This window comes from Entelurus aequoreus, linkage group LG14, assembly GCF_033978785.1.
Source record: "Entelurus aequoreus isolate RoL-2023_Sb linkage group LG14, RoL_Eaeq_v1.1, whole genome shotgun sequence".
Lineage (NCBI taxonomy): Eukaryota > Metazoa > Chordata > Actinopteri > Syngnathiformes > Syngnathidae > Entelurus > Entelurus aequoreus.
In genome coordinates this window covers 64,343,924-64,363,923 of record NC_084744.1, presented here as the reverse complement: position 1 = coordinate 64,363,923, position 20,000 = coordinate 64,343,924, and the positions used below count along the sequence as shown (strand labels likewise).

Genomic DNA, 20,000 nt, shown 5'->3' with positions numbered 1-20,000 from the left:
ACCTCAAAAGTGGTAAATGATTGACTGAATCAGGCTAGAATGAAGGTTTCAGAATGGCCTTCCCAAAGTCCTGACTTAAACGTGTGGACAATGCTGAAGAAACAAGTCCATGTCAGGAAAACCAACACATTTAGCTGAACTGCACCAATTTTGTCAAGAGGAGTGGTCAAAAATTCAAGCAGAAGCTTGTGGATGGCTACCAAAAGCGCCTTATTGCAGTGAAACTTGCCAAGGGACATGTAAGCAAATATTAACATTGCTGTATGTATACTTTTGACCAAGTCACATTTTCAGTAGACCCATAATAAATTCATAAAAGAAGCAAACTTCATGAATGTTTTTTGTGACCAACAAGTATGTGCTCCAATCACTCTATCACGAAAAAACATAAGAGTTGTAGAAATTACTGGAAACTCAAGACAGCCATGACCTGATGTTCTTTACAAGTGTACGTACACTTTTGACCACAAATGTACATGAGTAAGAGACGAGTACGCTTAGGGGAAGACTAGAAAGGGAGATTTGAGGTTTTCCCTGATTGAATTTCAAGGGCACGGATTGTGGCGGTGGAAAGGAAAGTAGGTGATGGCTTGATTAAAAATGCGAGGTGGAGAGAGTGCACGCGTAGGTGGAGGATCCCGTCACAGAAGCTCACGGGAGGCATGGTAGTTGTTGGTGCATACCTTATGCTCCCATCTGCATCAAGGAGGGTGTCAAAAAACATAGATTTTCAGATTAATCGCGATTTTTGTTTGGAACTACTCTTAATCGATTAAAGCAGTGGTCCCCAACCTTTTTGTAGCTGGGGACCGGTCAACGCCTGAAAATTTGTCCCACGGACCGGGGGGGGGGGGGGAATTTTTTTTTTCATAAAGAAATACAATCATGTGTGCTTACGGACTGTATCCCTGCAGACTGTATTGATCTATATTGATATATAATGTATATATTGTGTTTTTTATGTTGATTTAATAAAAAATACAGTTGGGTCCCGACTTTGAACAGCTAGCGCGTCATCTGTGGTCCTCTCCACGCAGAGGGGGCAGAGCAGAAAAAAGACTGCAGATCAACTGGTCTAAAAGGGGGGGTCTATTTAAAGGCTAGTGTATACAAATTAGTTTTAAGATGGAACTTAAAGGCTTCTACTGAGGTAGCATCTCTAACTGAATCAAATCGTCACCCCCCATTAATCGACTCGAATCATGCCGTGCCCATTGACCACGCAACTTTTTTCCGTGACACTCTGCTTCTCTCTTCCCCGTCTCCTCCCGATCTTTCCCAACCATCGGATCCCTCTCAGGAGCGTCACGTGGGATCGCAACAACACCACGGCGACGGGCTTGCAGGATGTGGCGAGAGCGTTGGAGCAGTAAGACAAACTAACGCACAACACAAACATGTTTGTGATCCAGACCGCACACATAAGGTGGATGAGTCACACTGTGTTTATTTAGTCTTTCACAACGTTGCATCAGTCCTGCAATGTGACTCTTTCATCCCTCGGTTTTCCCACCACCTGTCCCTCTCGGGGTGGTGTTTACTTTGATTTGTTAAATGTCTGCGTGCGCGAGTATGTGTGGGTACATTTGTGGCTATCAGTCAAAGCAAGTCTTTATGATAATTAGATTTGTAGTTAATTTTTAGCCCAATTAAGTGTTCCTCGTAGCGAGATTGTCAGGTTCAAACACTGATGACATCTATTAAACAGACAAGAAGCAAGGAATTAAACAGAGACAGAATTCAATCATTGAGGAGAAACATCTGGGCTGTACTCTTGTACAGTCTTCCACCACGCTCTGACGAAAGGTCGCACGCCTCCTCTTGATTACATGGCAACAGCTGTTTCTAAAGGAAGGGGGTCGTAAACAGCCGTCGCCTTTGGTTACAAAACAGTTCAAAGAAAAGTTGCCTGGAGGGGGCACATGTCCTGCTTCCTCTCCGCTTTGTAGATCTCGGCTCAAGACAAAATCTTCCTGTGGATTACAATACATCAAAGAAACCGACCCCTTCATGTCGCTTTCCATCCTACACAGTGGAGTTTATACAAGCCTTTTGATTGGTAAGATGAAAGACAGCTGTTGTCTGCTCGCCGGGAACTCATTGAAACACATAGTTTTGTGATAATTTTTTGCAGAGGTTGAGGAGGAATGAACCAGCAGGATGGTGGGTATGGACAAGGTGGGAGGGTGCACTGGAGAGGGGGGTGACCTGGTCTGAGATCAGGCTGACTGAACCCCAGCGCATTAAGTTCATGGTTCAAGCTGTCTACAACGTCCTACCCAGCCCAGCCAATCTCCATCTCTGGGGCATGAATGACTCTCCAGCCTGAGTGCTGTGCTCCAGGAAAGGCTCGCTGGAGCACATCCTAAGCAGCTGCTCTAAAGCTCTGGGGGAGGGCCGCTACCGCTGGTGGCGCGACCAAGTGCTGAAGACCGTTGCTGAAGCCATAGCTAAAGCCGTGGCCAAAAACAACATCAGCAAGCAACAACTTGGCAAGAGGAGAATTGCTTTTGTCAGGGCTGGAGAGCAGCCACAGTCACAGCCCAAACCAGCAGCCAGGCTCCTCACCTCAGCATTGGACTGGGATCTTCGAGTGGACTTGGGCAAGCAGCTCAAGTTTCCAGACTACGTCACAACAACTTCGTTGAGGCCAGACACCTTGCTTACATCAGTATCTTCACGGCAGGTGCTACTGATAGAGCTGACAGTTCCTTGGGAGGATCGCATAGAGGAGGCAAACGAGCGGAAGCGGTCAAAGTACCAGGAGCTAGTCGAGCAATGCCGCAGAGGAGGCTGGAAGGCACGCTGTGAGCCCATTGAAGTAGGGTGTAGAGGCCTTGCTGGCCGCTCATTGTCTAAGGTGTTCACACTACTTGGCATCACGGGTGATGGGAAAAGGAAGGCCATCAAGGCCACCATGGAGGCAGCAGAGAGAGCCTCTATATGGCTTTGGATCAGGAGGAGCGAACTGTGGGCCAATGCTACTGGGACACAAGCTTGGGTCTGATCAACCCTGGCTGAGTCACCTGAGGGAGGGGGTATAATGTTGAAAGACCCGAAACCCCCGGTGATCTCAGGCACATCGCTGAGGATGTGTCCCAGTGCATCTGAGGATGTATCTTACAATCATTTAGATACAATTATTCTCACAGAGATGCCCTAAAATTCCCAGAAGGTCGCTCGCCCTCTGGTTTTCTCTCCGAAGCTCAGCTGCTAGCAGCAAAGAAAAGTCTGTAGAAGTAGCTCCTTCGGACAAATTGGCTCCAAGTGTAAAATAGTCCCTGAAGGGAGCTCACCTCAAACCGCGTACTGTAAATAATGTTTACCGCATCCTTCGACTACCCCAAGTAGTACGTCTTTGGGTTTTAAATGAGAAAGTCCGAATCCGATGGGAATAGGGTCTTCTCCAAAGGGACTACAGTCCAAACAGAACAGCGACCTGGTTGCTACTTTTGCATCGTTTTTGGAGAGCTCTGTCAATCATGTTTCGGCGGACAAATTTCCGGTGCATCCCTAGTCAATAGTGTGCAAATGTTAGACTATTAGTAACATATGAGTAGAATAGAATATTGAGTCAGTTCCATCTCGTAATATACAGTCGTGGTCAAAAGTGTACATACACTTGTAAAGACCATAAAGTCACGGCTGGCTTGAGTTTCCAATCATCGGTTACAAACGCGATAATGAGAAAGTCAAAGGAACTCGGCACAGATCTGAAAAAAACGAATCATTGACTTGAGCAAGTCAGGAAAGTCACTTGGAGCCATTTCAAAGCAGCTTAAGGTGACAAGAGCAACTGTGCAGACAATTGTTTGTAAGTATAACGTGCACGGCACAGTTTTGTCACTGCCACGATCAGGAAGAAAATGCAAGCTACCGCCTGCTGCTGAGAGGAAATTGGTCAGGATGATCAAGAGTCAACCGAGAACCACCTAAAAGCAGCTCTGCAATGAATCGGAAGCTGCTGGAACACAGGCGTCAGTGTCCACAGTCAAGCGTGTTTTGCATCGCCATGGACTGAGAAGGAAGCTTCTGAAGCCCTTGCTCCAGAAGCCACACCTTAAGGCTGCTGATCACATGGACAAAGATAATACTTTCTGGAGGAAAGTCTTCTTCTTGTTTTTCTTGTTCTTGTTCTTCTTGTTCTTCTTGTTCTTCTTGTTCTTCTTGTTCTTGTTCTTTTTGTTCTTGTTCTTGTTGTTCTTGTTCTTCTTGTTCTTGTTCTTCTTGTTCTTCTTGTTCTTGTTCTTCTTGTTCTTGTTCTTGTTGTTCTTGTTCTTGTTCTTCTTGTTCTTCTTGTTCTTTTTGTTCTTGTTTTTCTTCTTCTTGTTCTTCTTGTTCTTGTTCTTGTTCTTCTTGTTCTTGTTGTTCTTGTTCTTGTTCTTCTTGTTCTTCTTGTTCTTTTTGTTCTTGTTTTTCTTCTTCTTGTTCTTCTTGTTCTTGTTCTTCTTGTTCTTGTTCTTCCTGTTGTCGTTCTTGTTCTTGTTCTTCCTGTTGTTCTTCTTGTTCTTGTTCTTCTTGTTCTTCTTGTTCTTCTTGTTCTTGTTCTTCTTGTTCTTGTTCTTGTTCTTGTTCTTGTTCTTCTTGTTCTTGTTCTTCCTGTTGTCGTTCTTGTTCTTCGTGTTCTTCCTGTTGTTCTTGTTGTTCTTGTTCTTCCTGTTCTTGTTCTTCTTGTTGTTTTTGTTCTTGTTCTTCTTGTTATTCCTGTTCTTCTTGTTGTTGTTCTTCTTGTTCTTGTTCTTCTTGTTCTTGTTCTTCTTGTTCTTGTTGTGGTTCTTGTTGTTCTTTCGTCTTGTTCTGTGGTCAGATGAAACAAAAATGGAGCTGTTTGGCCACAATACCCAGCAATTTGTTTTAGCAATTTGTTTGGAGGAGAAAAGGTGAGGCCTTTAATCCCAGGAACACCATTCCTACCGTCAAGCATGGTGGTGGTAGTATTATGCTCTAGGCCTGTTTTGCTGCCAATGGAACTGCTGCTTTACAGAGAGTAAATGGCACAATGAAAAAGGAGGATTAACTCCAAATTCTTCAGGACAAGCTGAAATCATCACGGAGGTTGGGTCTTGGGTGCAGTTGGGTGTTCCGACAGGACAATGACCCTAAACACACGTCAAAAGTGGTAAAGGAATGGCTAAATCAGGCTAGAATGAAGGTTTTAGAATGGCCTTCCCAAAAGTCCTGACTTAAACGTGTGGACAATGCTGAAGAAACAAGACCATGTCAGAAAACCAACACATTTAGCTGAACTGCAGCAATTTAGTGGTCGAGTGGTCAAGCAGAAGCTTGTGGATGGCTACCAAAAGTGCCTTATTGCAGGTAAACTTGCCAAGGGACATGTAAGCAAATATTAACATTGCTGTATGGTACTTTTGACCCAGCACATTTGCTCACATTCTCAGTAGACACATAATAAATTCATAAAAGAAGCAAACTTCATGAATGTTTTTTGCGACCAACAAGTATGTGCTTCAATCACTCTGACATAATACATTTGAGAGGATCTGTTCTCAGGACACAACTTTGAGATTTATACGGATAACGTACTAGCTTTATACAAAAACATAATAATAACACAGAATGTATGTTGAATTAATAACAAGGGAACCAGTGGTGTCCAATTTTTTGAGCCAACCTTGCCAAAAAGAGGCTTAGTAAGTGCTCTGTATTGTATATAAAACAGTCAAGATGGCTCAAAATAGGCCCTTGGGCACGGGCTGACTTATTTTGGTATTGCGGAGAACACAGATTGTACATTAGAATCCCGGACAAGCCCCCAAATCACAAAAAAAAAACAAGAGTTGTAGAAATTATTGGAAACTCAAGAAAAGCCATGACATTATGTTCTTTTGACCACGACTGTACTTACATGTTACAAACATTACGGAAGTGTGCTAAAACAAAATAAAGCTAACATAGATCCATGCCTCTCCTTTTGCCCTCTTCCACTCGTTAGCAACTTTACTCTGCAGTACATGCCCCTCCCCCTCAGCGACGTCACCCAGGCGTACCGCAGCGCCCCCGAGAGGACGGACCAAGCTCTGACCAAGGTGAGACAAACCGTTAAAAACCGCTTCAATGCCTCCGGAGTCTGATTAACGACTTCAATTTGTATTTGTGATTCAGATCGTTTTCTTCCGTGCCGAGCATATTTGCTAATGCTTTTTTCCACGAGTGTATTTTATCGTGCATTATCAACGTGATGGAAAATATCTCTCATTGTTTTGTTTTTATGGCAATCTAAAAGAAGCAACGGTAAAATGTGTCGTATTGTTATTGGAAAGGAGAACTGCACTTTTTTGTCTATCCTTCACAATCATTATGGGAGATTTATTGTTGTTAATGCATTCTAACTTGCAAATAAACGTAGATAAAAGTCTTCTTACGACGGAGGTAACGGGAGGTCCTCTATCCCACCGATAAAACCCGCTAAATAACCGTCCAAAAAGCGCCAACAATACACGTCGTGACTTGACTATTAACCGAGTATTAATGATATTGTTATTATAAGCGCTGACGCAGGGCGCTAAGAAGCTGGCTGCCGCTGTAGCGACGTCATGAGCCGGTGAGCGGCTTTCTCGCCTGGGAGCTGGTGAAAGTTAATCCCAACTCGTAAGTCGTGCCTCTCCCCTGGATGGTAGAAGGACATAATTTGACGAGTTGGTCAGTTTTGCCATCCTGTAAATGGCAAAAAAAAGACACGACAAAACGCTTGGTTTCACCCCCCCGGCGGGAGAGTTTGTTCAAAGGAAGTAGTGTGGTGGCTATTTATTGCTACCATGCAAATTTACGATAGCTAACATTAGCATTAGCATTTTGATTTTAGCATCGAAAGTCACTTACTAGTTTAGCAGAGCCAAAAATTCCTCCTCTTCGCCTTCGTCGGGCCAATGTTGATCCTTGACTGTCCTTTTATCCGGGTAGCCTCCCTTTTTCTTTTTTTGTCTCCTCAGACTAAACTTTTCGTTTCTTTGGTTGTTTTGCAGCTTCGGCTTTGATAGCAGTAGTTGCACGTAGGCCTTCTTCTTTTTCTTCGTCTTTTTCTGGCGGCACGCAGGCGTTTGCATCGACTTCCGAAGTGCAGTTCCCCTTTAAAGCCCTGCTTAAGAACTTTCAGTCTTGGTTGATTTTGGCGGCGCCAGTGGACCAAAAAGGTAGTGTTTTGCCAGATCGGCGCTACAAACGTGACGCTACTAGCAAGAATGTATCAGGGCGGATGCAAGTTCGAAGCAAAGAAAGGCCGGCGGGAGAGTTTGTTAGAAGGAAATAGTGTGTTTGCTATTTATTGCTACCAGGCAAATTTCCGATAGCTATCATTAGCATTTTGATTTTAGCATTGAAAGTCACTTATTAGTTTAGTAGAGCCAAAAAATTCCTCGTCTTCGCCTTCGTCGGGCCAATGTTGATCCTTGACTGTCCTTTTATCCGGGTAGCCTCCCTTTTTCTTTTTTTGTCTCCTCAGACTAAACTTTTTGTTTCTTTGGTTGTTTTGCAGCTTCGGCCTTGATAGCAGTAGTTGCACGTAGGCCTTCTTCTTCTTCTTCTTCTTCTTCTTCTATATAAGCATTTTGATTTGAGCATCGGAAGTCACTTACTAGTTTAGCAGAGCCAAACATTCACAGACTTCTTCTTCGTCTTCGCCTTCGTCTTAATCTTCTTCTTCTTCTTCGTCTTCTTCTTCTTCTTGGTCTTCTTCTTGGTCTTCTTCTTGGTCTTCTTCTTGGTCTTCTTCTTGGTCTTCTTCTTGGTCTTCTTCTTGGTCTTCTTCTTCTTCTTCTTCTTTTTCTTCTTCTTGTTCTTCTCCTTCTTGCTCTTCGTCTTCATCTTCTTAATCTTGTCTCTCTTTGTCTTCTTCTTCTTGTTCTTCTTCTTCTTGTTCTTCTCCTTCTTGTTCTTCTCCTTCTTGTTCTTCTTCTTGTTCTTCTCCTTCTTCTTCTTCTTCTTGTTGTTCTTCTTGTTCTTCTTGGTCTTCTTCGTCTTCTTCTTCTTCTTCTTCGTCTTCTTCTTCTTCTTGTTCTTCTTCTTGTTCCTGTTCTTGTTCTTCTTTTTGCTCTTCGTCTTCATCTTCTTCATCTTGTCTCTCTTTGTCTTCTTCTTCTTGTTCTTCTCCTTCTTCTTCTCCTTCTTGTTCTTCTTCTTGTTCTTCTTCTTGTTGTTCTTGTTCTTCTTGTTTGTCTTCGTCTTCTTCTTCATCTTGTCTCTCTTTGTCTTCTTCTTCTTGTTCTTGTTGTTGTTCTTCTTCTTCTTCTTGTTCTTCTTCTCCTTCTTGCTCTTCGTCTTCATCTTCTTCATCTTGTCTCTCTTTGTCTTCTTCTTCTTGTTCTTCTTCTTCTTGTTCTTCTCCTTCTTGTTCTTCTTCTTGTTCTTCTCCTTCTTCTTCTTCTTCTTGTTGTTCTTCTTGTTCTTCTTGGTCTTCTTCTTCTTCGTCTTCTTCTTCGTCTTCTTCTTCTTCTTCTTCTTCTTCTTCTTCTTCTTCTTGTTCCTGTTCTTGTTCTTCTTTTTGCTCTTCGTCTTCATCTTCTTCATCTTGTCTCTCTTTGTCTTCTTCTTCTTGTTCTTCTCCTTCTTCTTCTCCTTCTTGTTCTTCTTCTTGTTCTTCTTCTTGTTGTTCTTCTTGTTCTTCTTGTTCGTCTTCGTCTTCTTCTTCATCTTGTCTCTCTTCGTCTTCTTCTTCTTGTTCTTGTTGTTGTTGTTGTTCTTCTTGGTCTTCTTGTTCTTGTTCTTGTTCTTCTTCTTCTTCTTCTTCTTCTTGTTTTTGTTGTTCTTTTTCTTCTTGCTCTTCTTCTTCTTCTGGTTCATCTTCGTCTTCATCTTCTTCTTCATCTTGTCTCTCTTTGTCTTCATCTTCTTCTTCTTCTTGTTCTCCTTCTTCTTCTTCTTCTTCTTGTTTGTCTTCATCTTCTTCTTCATCTTCTTCTTCTTCTTGTTCGTCTTCGTCTTCTTCTTCATCTTGTCTCTCTTTGTCTACTTCTTCTTGTTCTTCTTCTTCTTCTTCATCTTCCTCCGTCTTTTTTAGAAATGGGGAAAGGGGTAGTCGGCACGTTTGTAGTTATTTTGCGTGGCGCCCTCCTCCAAGTGGCCTCAGACCCCCTCAGGCCACGACACAGGTGTCATCCCCTCAGGCCACGACACAGGTGTCATCCCCTCAGGCCACGACACAGGTGTCATCCCCTCAGGCCACGACACAGGTGTCATCCCCTCAGGCCACGACACAGGTGTCATCCCCTCAGGCCACGACACAGGTGTCATCCCCTCAGGCCACGACACAGGTGTCATCCCCTCAGGCCACGACACAGGTGTCATCCCCTCAGGCCACGACACAGGTGTCATCCCCTCAGGCCACGACACAGGTGTCATCCCCTCAGGCCACGACACAGGTGTCATCCCCTCAGGCCACGACACAGGTGTCATTCCACTAGTTGTGCGTTGATGGATCATCCCAAAAGTTAAAGTGAGCATTTCCACCGGAGAAAAGACATGAAGTCAAAAGCACGGAGCTCATTTTGCAGTTCTCCTCGGTCTCCTTATTACCATGCAAATGTTCTTCTCTCCTGTTTACGCCACGCTCCGTCAACAACCGTGTGTTTGCGTGTGATCGGGGCAGATCCAGCGCGCCCTGCTCCGGAACAACCAGACCCAGCGCTTCTCCCAGAAGCAGGCTCTCCGGCTGCACCAGGGCCTGGTCACCAGCACCGCCGAGCAGGTGTGTGTTCCTGCGGACCGGACCGGACCGGGAGAAGAGGCTGCAAAAGTAACACAAAATGTTGCGTATTTCTGCATGTGGTAGGTGATGGAGCGGCTGTGCGTGCGGGTGCAGCAGCAGATCGGTGTGCTGAAAGGCTCGGAGGACGCCGAGGAAGTGCAGACCGCCAAACAGATCCTGAAGGAAGCCAGGAATTCCCGAGCTGTGAGTTTCACAATTTATTCAATTGTTGTTTTTTTACCTCTCTTCTCAGGCGTGGGGATTAATTGATGTTATCAGTAAATGTGGCTTTTCCATCGCGGAACATTTTAAAAAATAAATACCGTATTTTCCGGACTTTTTTTTTTTTTTTTTTTTTTTTTAAATTTAAAAAAAAAAAAAAAAATTTTTATTGTATTTATTATTTTCCGGACTATAAGCCGCACCCACTTAATTCTAGGAAGAAAAACTATTTTTCCTGTATTAACTGGACCTGACTTGAAGCTGCAGACTTCAAGTAACCTGCCCTGACTCACATATGAACTTTGAAGTGCCATCCCATTCCTAACCCATAGGGTTCAATATGACCTTTTGCAGCTATTACAGCTTCAACTCTTCTGGGAAAGGCTGTCCACAAGGTTGCGGAGCGTGTTTATAGCAATTTTCCACCGTTCTTCCAAAACCGCATTGGCCTGGCTCTCAGTCTCCGTTCTAATTCATCCCAAAGGTGTTCTGTCGGGTTCAGGTCAGGACTCTGTGCAGGCCAGTCAAGTTCATCTGTCGTCCATGTCTTTATGGACCTTGCTTTGTGCACTGGTGCACAGTCATGTTGGAAGAGGAAGGGGGCCCCGCTCCAAACTGTTCCCACAAGGTTGGGAGCATGGAATTGTCCAAAAATGTTTTGGTATCCTGGAGCATTCAAAGTTCCTTTCACTGGAACTAAGGGGCCAAGCCCAACTCCTGGAAAAACAACCCCACGACATAATTCCTCCTCCACCAAATTTCACACTCGGCACAATGGAAACACATTCCATGAAGCTCTCTGCGTGCTGTACGTGGGCTAATTGGAAGGTCACATGACGTTTGGAGCTCTGTAGCAACTGACTGTGCAGAAAGTCTTTGCACTATACCCCTCTCTGACAGTTTATGTGGCCTACCACTTGGTGGCTGAGTTGCTGTTGTTCCCAAAACTCTTCACTTTTCTTATAATAAAGTTAGGAGCGAGGAAATTTCACGATTGGATTTGTCGCACAGGTGGCATCCTATGACAGTTCCATTCTGGAAATCACTGAAAGCGGCCCATTCTTTCACAAATGTTTGTAGAAACAGACTCCATGCCTAAGTGCTGGATTTTATACACCTGTGGCCGGGCCAAGTGGTGATATCCTTTACACAGTGATGTCAGTTTTAGATGCAGTACCGCCTGAGGGATCCAAGGTCCGTGATATCATCGCTTACGTGCAGTGATTTCTCCAGATTCTCTGAACCCTAAATTCCTTGCAACAGCTGGTTGAGAAATGTTGTTCTTAAACAATTTGTCGACAAAGTGGTGACCCTCGCCCCGTCTTTGTTTGTGAACGACTGAGCATTTCATGGAAGCTGCTTTTTACACCCAATCATGGCACCCACCTGTTCCCAATTAGCCCGTTCAGCTGTGGGATGTTCCAAATAAGTGTTTGATGAGCATTCCTCAACTTGCTCACTCTTTTTTGCATCTTGTGCCAGCAATTCCAATGAATCCAATACATTTTTTTTCAAGGTAAAAAATTATTTTCAAGGTAAAAAAAATGTTTTCAAGCTAAAAGTTGATTTTCAAGGCAAAAAATTATTTTCAAGGTAAAAAAAAAAAGATTTTCAAGGTAAAAAAAAATGTTTTCAAGGTAGAAGTTGATTTTCAAGGCAAAAAAAGATTTTCAAGGTAAAAAAAAAAAAAAGATTTTCAAGGTAAAAAATGATTTTCAAGGTAAACAAATTTATTTCAAGGCAAGTTTATTTTCAAGGGAAAAACTGATTTTCAAGGTAAAAGTTTATTTTCAAGGTAAAAGTTGATTTTCAAGGCAAAAAATGATTTTCAAGGTAAACAATTGATTTTCAAGGTAAAAAATGATTTTCAAGGTAAAAAATTATTTTCAAGGTAAAAAAAAATATTTTCAAGGTAAAAAAGACATTTTCAGGTAAAAGTTTATTTTCAAGGCAAAAACTGATTTTCAAGGTAAAAGTTGATTTTCAAGGCATAAAAAGATTTTCAAGGTAAAAAAAAAGATTTTCAAGGTAAAAAAAAATGTTTTCAAGGTAAAAGTTGATTTTCAAGGCAAAAAAAGATTTTCAAGGTAAAAAAAAAAAAAAGATTTTCAAGGTAAAAAATGATTTTCAAGGTAAACAAATTTATTTCAAGGTAAGTTTATTTTCAGGGCAAAAACTGATTTTCAAGGTAAAAGTTGATTTTCAAGGCAAAAAATTATTTTCAAGGTAAAAAATTATTTTCAAGGTAAAAAAAAAATTTCAAGGTCAAAACTTGATTTTCAAAGTAAAAAATGATTTTCAAGGTAAAAGAAAATGTTCAAGGTAAAAGTTGATTTTCAAGGCAAAAAATGATTTTCAATGTAAAAAAAATGTTTTCAAGGTAAAAGTTGATTTTCAAGGTAAAATATTTTTTTTCAAGGTAAAAAATTATTTTCAAGGTGAAAGTAGATTTTCAAGGTAAAAAATGATTTTCAAGGCAAAAAATGATTTTCAAGGCAAAAAATGATTTTCAAATTAAAAAATGATTTTTAAGGTAACATTTTTGATTTTGATTTTCAAGGAATTGGCATCCAAATCCAAATGAGCTAATATTTGTAAAAAATAACAAAGTTTACCAGTTTGAACGTTAAATATCTTGTCTTTGCAGTCTATTCAATTGAATATAAGTTGAAAAGGATTTGCAAATCATTGTATTCTCTTTTTATTTAGCATTTACACAACGTGACAACTTCACTGCTTTTGGGGTTTTGTACATAAATGATGCAAACTTTCTTCCTGTATGCATTCCTAATGTGGTAGATTATTTTAGTGTTTTTACGGTGGTGTGGCGCACACTGGATGGTAATCAAAGGGTTTTCAGGGAAGACTAATAAGTTAACCAAGATGCCAATTAGAAATACACAGAGGCCGTGGTCAAATATTTTATATCATCGCTACTTCACTTGGCGGAATCTTCAAGCACGGGGCTCTTTCATATTTCTAGACAGATGTTCCGTGCGCTCTGATGTAGAAAACTGGAAGTGTTTGTGCACCAGGGAGTCCCAGCGAGGGGTGTTAAAGCAGCTTTCTTGGACGTTGAAAGATGATATACGGGTTATTTTTATTTATTTATTTTTTAACAAAGTTAATTCAATGCAGTTCTTTTAAATCTTGGGGAATGTTTTTATCAACCTAGAAAATTAAAAGCAAAAAATAAATTTCTACTCACGAGCCAAGTTAAGTTTGTCTCGGGTTGCAAAATTCCGGGTTTATTCAAAGTTGGAAACTTTCCATGGGAATTAACGGGAAATAATGGGAAATTGATGGGAATAAACATTGAATGCAACATGCTAGATCTTGCAGCATGATTATTAGCTAAAAAAACCTGATTTAATGCAAATTCAGTACAATTTCCACCCTGCACTGTGCATTCTTCCATCACATGTGCAGTGCATTCTTCCATCACATGTCCAGTGCATTCCGGGGAAATTCCGGGAATATTCAAAGTTGGAAACTTTCCATGGGAATTAACGGGAATTAATGGGAAATTGATGGGAATAAACATTGAATGCAACATGCTAGATCTTGTAGCGCGATTATTAGCTAAAACAACCTGATTTAATGCAAATTCAGTTAAATTTCAACCCTGCACTGTGCATTCCTCCATCACATGTGCAGTGCATTCCTCCATCACATGTGCAGTGCATTCTGGTAAAATTCCGGGAATATTCAAAGTTGGAAACTTTCCATGGCAATTAACGGGAATATATTTTTCTGTCAGAAAGTCGGAATTTATTCTGTCAAAAAATCAGGTTTTTTCTAAGTGTCAAAAAGTCAGGATTTTTTTCTGTCAAAAAATCGATATTTTTCTGTCAGAAAGTTCGAATTTATTCTGTCAAAAAATCTGTATTTTTTCTGTCAAAAAGTCGGTATATTATCTGTCAAAAAATCTGTTTTTTTTCCGTCAAAAAGTCAGGTTGACTTTTCTGACAGGATTTTTTTCTGTCAGAAAGTTAGGATTATTTCTGTCAAAAAATCTGTATTTTATCTGTCAAAAAGTCGGTATCTTTTCTGTCAAAAAATCTGTTTTTTTCTGTCAAAAAGTCAGGTTGACTTTTCTGACAGGATTTTTTTCTGTCAGAAAGTTAGGATTATTTCTGTCAAAAAATCTGTATTTTTTCCATCAAAAAGTCGGGTTTTTTCTGTCAGAAATTCGGGATTTATTCCGTCGAAAAATCTGTGTTTTTTCTGTCAAAAAGTCGGTATTTTTGTGTCAAAAAGTCGGGATTTATTCCGTCAAAAAAATCTGTATTTTTTCTGTCAAAAAGTCGATATTTTTCTGTTAAAAAGTTGGTATTTTTGCTTTTAAAAAATCAGGTTTTTTTGGAAGTGTCACAAAGTCAGGATTTTTTGGAAGTGTCAAAAAGTCAGGATTTTTTCTGTCAAAAAGTCAGGATTTTTTCTGTCTACATTTTTTAATTTTTCTGTCAGTCGGAATTTATTCTGTCAAAGTCAGAATTTATTCAGTCAAAAAATCGTTTTTTTTTCTGTCAAAAAATCAGTTTTTTTCTGTCAAAAAATCTGGTTTTTTTCTAAGTATCAAAAAGTCAGGATTTTTTTCTGTCAGAAAGTCAGGATTTTTTCTGTCAAAAAGTCTGTATTTTTCTGTAAGTAAGTCGGAATTTATTCTGTCAAAAAATCAGTTTTTTTTTCTGTCAAAAAATCAGTTTTTTTTCTGTCAAAAAATCAGGTTTTTCAGTCAAAAAATCAGGTTTTTCTGTCAAAATATCGGGTTGTTTTCTAAATGTCAAAAAGTCAGGATTTTTTCCGTCAGAAACTCTGTATTTTTCTGTCAGAAAGTCGGGATTTATTCGGTCAAAAAATCTGTATTTTATCTGTCAAAAAGTCGTATTTTTCTGTCAGAAAGTCGGAATTTATTCTGTCAAAAAATCATTTTTTTTCTGTCAAAAAATCTGTTTTTTTTATAAGTGTCAAAAAGTCGGGATTTATTCTGTCAAAAAAATCTGTATTTTATCCGTCAAAAAGTCAGTATTTTTTCTGTCAAAAAATCAGTTTTTTTCTGTCAAAAAGTCTGTATTTTTCTGTCAAAAAGTCTGTATTTTTTTTGTCAAAGTCTGTATTTTTTCGGTCAAAAAATCTGTTTTTTTGGAAGTGTCAAAAAGTCAGGATTTTTCGGTCAAAAAGTCTGTTTTTTTATTATCTATTACAGGAGCTGTGTAAAAAAAATGATGTATCATGATTTGTAATAATATAATATATACTACTATAAGTATATTGTTATATATATTTGATTCTAACCGGCTGTGTCTTGTGTGTGGCAGCTGTATCCATCCTTGTGTGAGTTGGCCCACGTCTTGTCGGTGGACGGCCCCATCAGGCAGCGCCTGGACACTTTGGTCGGGGAGCTGGCGAAGGCTGCTGACAAAGAGCTGCAGGTACAATCCCAAAGACGTGCAAAGTACCAGCCAATCTGAACTGGAATCCAGAGCATAATACTACCACCACCATGCTTGACGGTAGGCGTGGTGTTCCTGGGATTAAAGGCCTCACCTTTTTTCCTCCAAACATATTGCTGGGTATTGTGGCCAAACAGCTGAATTTTTGTTCCATCTGACATCACATGGACAAAGATAAGACCTTCTGGAGGAAAGTTCTGTGTGATTACCTCCCAAATTCTTCAGGACAAGCTAAAATCATCAGCCCGGAGGTTGGGTCTTGGGCGCAGTTGGGTGTTCCAACAGGACAATGACCCCAAACACACCTCAAAAGTGGTAAAGGAATGGCTAAATCAAAGCTAGAATTATGTGGAAGTCTTGCGCTTCCGGGTTCTACGGACCACCAATCACGGACATGACGGCTGCGTTCATGGTTCTGAACAATGATTTACTTTTCACTATGAGTCTCTTTGTGTGCTTTTCCGCCATCATCTCTTATGTCCGTCTCGCTCTCGCTCGCCCTCCAACTCTCTCTCTCCTTCTCGGCGGCTCCCTTTAACAGAGCGACAGGTGATTAGATAAACACTCCCAGGTGGGTCATCTACGCACCTGTCTCTGATCTCGAAGCCGGTCCTGGCACACCCCGCTTCGCTGCAGGTCCGCAGGCCCAGAGCATAATACTACCACCACCATGCTTAACGGTATGCATGGTGTTCCTGGGATTGAAGGCCTCACCTTTTTTCCGTCAAAAAGTTTTTGTTTTTTTCTAAGTGTCAAAAAGTCAGGAATTTTTTCTGTCAAAAAGTCAGGAATTTTTTCTGTCAAAAAATCAGTATTTTTTCCGTCAAAAAATCAGTATTTTTTCCGTCAAAAAATCAGTATTTTTTCCGTCAAAAAATCTGTATTTTTTCCGTCCAAAAATCTGTATTTTTTCCGTCAGAAAGTCTGGATTTTATCCGTCAAAAAGTCGGTATTTTTCTGTCAAAAATTCAGTATTTTTCTGTCAAAAAGTCAGTATTTTTTTCTGTCAAAAAATCAGGATTTTTTCTGTCAAAAAATCTGGATTTTTTCTGTCAAAAATCGGTATTTTTTTCCGTCAAAAAGTCGCTATTTTTCTGTCAGACAGTCGGGATTTATTCTGTCAAAAAATCTGTATTTTATCTGTCAAAAAGTCGGTATTTTTCTGTCAACAAGTCAGTAATATTTCTGTCAAAAAATCATTTTTTTTTCTGTCAAAAAGTCAGGATTTTTTTCTAAGTGTCAAAAAGTCAGGATTTTTTTCTGTCAGAAAGTCAGGATTTTTTCTGTCAAAAAATCGGTATTTTTTTCCGTCAAAAAGTCTTTTTTTTCTGTCAAAAAATCGGGATTTTTTCCGTCAAAAAGTGGGTATTTTTCTGTCAGAAAGTCGGGATTTATTCTGTCAAAAAATCGGTATTTTATCTGTCAAAAAGTCGGTATTTTTCTGTCAACAAGTCAGTAATATTTCTGTCAAAAAGTCAGGATTTTTTTCTAAGTGTCAAAAAGTCAGGATTTTTTTCTAAGTGTCAAAAAGTCAGGATTTTTTTCTGTCAGAAAGTCAGGATTTGTTCTGTCAAAAAATCGGGATTTTTTCCGTCAAAAAGTCTTTTTTTTCTGTCAAAAAATCGGGATTTTTTCCGTCAAAAAGTGGGTATTTTTCTGTCAGAAAGTCGGGATTTATTCTGTCAAAAAATCGGTATTTTATCTGTCAAAAAGTCGGTATTTTTCTGTCAACAAGTCAGTAATATTTCTGTCAAAAAGTCGAGTTTTTTTATGTCAAAAAGTCAGGATTTTTTTCTAAGTGTCAAAAAGTCAGGATTTTTTTCTGTCAGAAAGTCAGGATTTGTTCTGTCAAAAAATCGGGATTTTTTTCCGTCAAAAAGTCTTTTTTTCCTGTCAAAAAATCGGGATTTTTTCTGTCAGAAAGTCGGGATTTATTCTGTCAAAAAATCTGTATTTTATCTGTCAAAAAGTCGGTATTTTTCTGTCAACAAGTCAGTAATATTTCTGTCAAAAAGTCGAGTTTTTTTATGTCAAAAAGTCAGGATTTTTTTCTAAGTGTCAAAAAGTCAGGATTTTTTTCTGTCAGAAAGTCAGGATTTGTTCTGTCAAAAAATCGGGATTTTTTCCGTCAAAAAGTCTTTTTTTTCTGTCATAAAATCGGGATTTTTTCCGTCAAAAAGTGGGTATTTTTCTGTCAGAAAGTCGGGATTTATTCTGTCAAAAAATTGGTATTTTATCTGTCAAAAAGTCGGTATTTTTCTGTCAACAAGTCAGTAATATTTCTGTCAAAAAGTCAAGTTTTTTTATGTCAAAAAGTCAGGATTTTTTTCTAAGTGTCAAAAAGTCAGGATTTTTTTCTGTCAGAAAGTCAGGATTTGTTCTGTCAAAAAATCGGGATTTTTTCCGTCAAAAAGTCTTTTTTTTCCTGTCAAAAAATCGGGATTTTTTCCGTCAAAAAGTGGGTATTTTTCTGTCAGAAAGTCGGGATTTATTCTGTCAAAAAATCGGTATTTTATCCGTCAAAAAGTCGGTATTTTTCTGTCAACAAGTCAGTAATATTTCTGTCAAAAAGTCGAGTTTTTTTATGTCAAAAAGTCAGGTTTTTTTTCTAAGTGTCAAAAAGTCAGGATTTTTTTCTGTCAGAAAGTCAGGATTTGTTCTGTCAAAAAATCGGGATTTTTTCCGTCAAAAAGTCTTTTTTCTGTCAAAAAATCGGGATTTTTTCCGTCAAAAAGTGGGTATTTTTCTGTCAGAAAGTCGGGATTTATTCTGTCAAAAAATCGGTATTTTATCTGTCAAAAAGTCGGTATTTTTCTGTCAACAAGTCAGTAATATTTCTGTCAAAAAGTCGAGTTTTTTTATGTCAAAAAGTCAGGATTTTTTTCTAAGTGTCAAAAAGTCAGGATTTTTTTCTGTCAGAAAGTCAGGATTTGTTCTGTCAAAAAATCGGGATTTTTTTCCGTCAAAAAGTCTTTTTTTTCTGTCATAAAATCGGGATTTTTTTCCGTCAAAAAGTGGGTATTTTTCTGTCAGAAAGTCGGGATTTATTCTGTCAAAAAATCGGTATTTTATCTGTCAGAAAGTCGGGATTCATTCTGTCAAAAAATCGGTATTTTATCTGTCAAAAAGTCGGTATTTTTCTGTCAACAAGTCAGTAATATTTCTGTCAAAAAGTCAAGTTTTTTTTATGTCAAAAAGTCAGGATTTTTTTCTAAGTGTCAAAAAGTCAGGATTTTTTTCTGTCAGAAAGTCAGGATTTGTTCTGTCAAAAAATCGGGATTTTTTCCGTCAAAAAGTCTTTTTTTTCTGTCAAAAAATCTGGATTTTTTCCGTCAAAAAGTGGGTATTTTTCTGTCAGAAAGTCGGGATTTATTCAGTCAAAAAATCGGTATTTTATCTGTCAAAAAGTCGGTATTTTTCTGTCAACAAGTCAGTAATATTTCTGTCAAAAATTCGAGTTTTTTTATGTCAAAAAGTCAGGATTTTTTTCTAAGTGTCAAAAAGTCAGGATTTTTTTCTGTCAGAAAGTCAGGATTTGTTCTGTCAAAAAATCGGGATTTTTTCTGTCAAAAAGTCTTTTTTTTCTGTCATAAAATCTGGATTTTTTCCGTCAAAAAGTGGGTATTTTTCTGTCAGAAAGTCGGGATTTATTCTGTCAAAAAATCGGTATTTTATCTGTCAAAAAGTCGGTATTTTTCTGTCAACAAGTCAGTAATATTTCTGTCAAAAAGTCGAGTTTTTTTATGTCAGAAAGTCAGGATTTTTTTCTAAGTGTCAAAAGTCAGGGTTTTTTTCTGTCAAAGTCAGGATTTTTTCTGTCAAAAAATCGGGATTTTTTCCGTCAAAAAGTCTTTTTTTTCCGTCAAAAAATCGGGATTTTTTCCGTCAGAAAGTGGGTATTTTTCTGTCAGAAAGTCGGGATTTATTCTGTCAAAAAATCGGTATTTTATCCGTCAAAAAGTCGGTATTTTTCTGTCAACAAGTCAGTAATATTTCTGTCAAAAAGTCGAGTTTTTTTATGTCAAAAAGTCAGGATTTTTTTCTAAGTGTCAAAAAGTCAGGATTTTTTTCTGTCAGAAAGTCAGGATTTGTTCTGTCAAAAAATCGGGATTTTTTCCGTCAAAAAGTCTTTTTTTTCTGTCATAAAATCGGGATTTTTTCCGTCAAAAAGTGGGTATTTTTCTGTCAGAAAGTCGGGATTTATTCTGTCAAAAAATCGGTATTTTATCTGTCAAAAAGTCTGTATTTTTCTGTCAACAAGTCAGTAATATTTCTGTCAAAAAGTCGAGTTTTTTTATGTCAGAAAGTCAGGATTTTTTTCTAAGTGTCAAAAAGTCAGGATTTTTTTCTGTCAGAAAGTCAGGATTTGTTCTGTCAAAAAATCGGGATTTTTTCTGTCAAAAAATGGGGTTTTTTCTGTCAAAAAGTCTTTTTTTTCTGTCAAAAAATCTGGATTTTTTCCGTCAAAAAGTGGGTATTTTTCTGTCAGAAAGTCGGGATTTATTCAGTCAAAAAATCGGTATTTTATCTGTCAAAAAGTCGGTATTTTTCTGTCAACAAGTCAGTAATATTTCTGTCAAAAAGTCGAGTTTTTTTATGTCAGAAAGTCAGGATTTTTTTCT

At 39.0% G+C, this 20,000-nt stretch overlaps 1 pseudogene; it reads left to right on the top strand.

Moving 5' to 3' along the window:
- Positions 1 to 20,000, top strand: part of LOC133665196 (capping protein, Arp2/3 and myosin-I linker protein 3-like) — an 89,940-nt pseudogene that overhangs the window by 40,187 nt on the left and 29,753 nt on the right.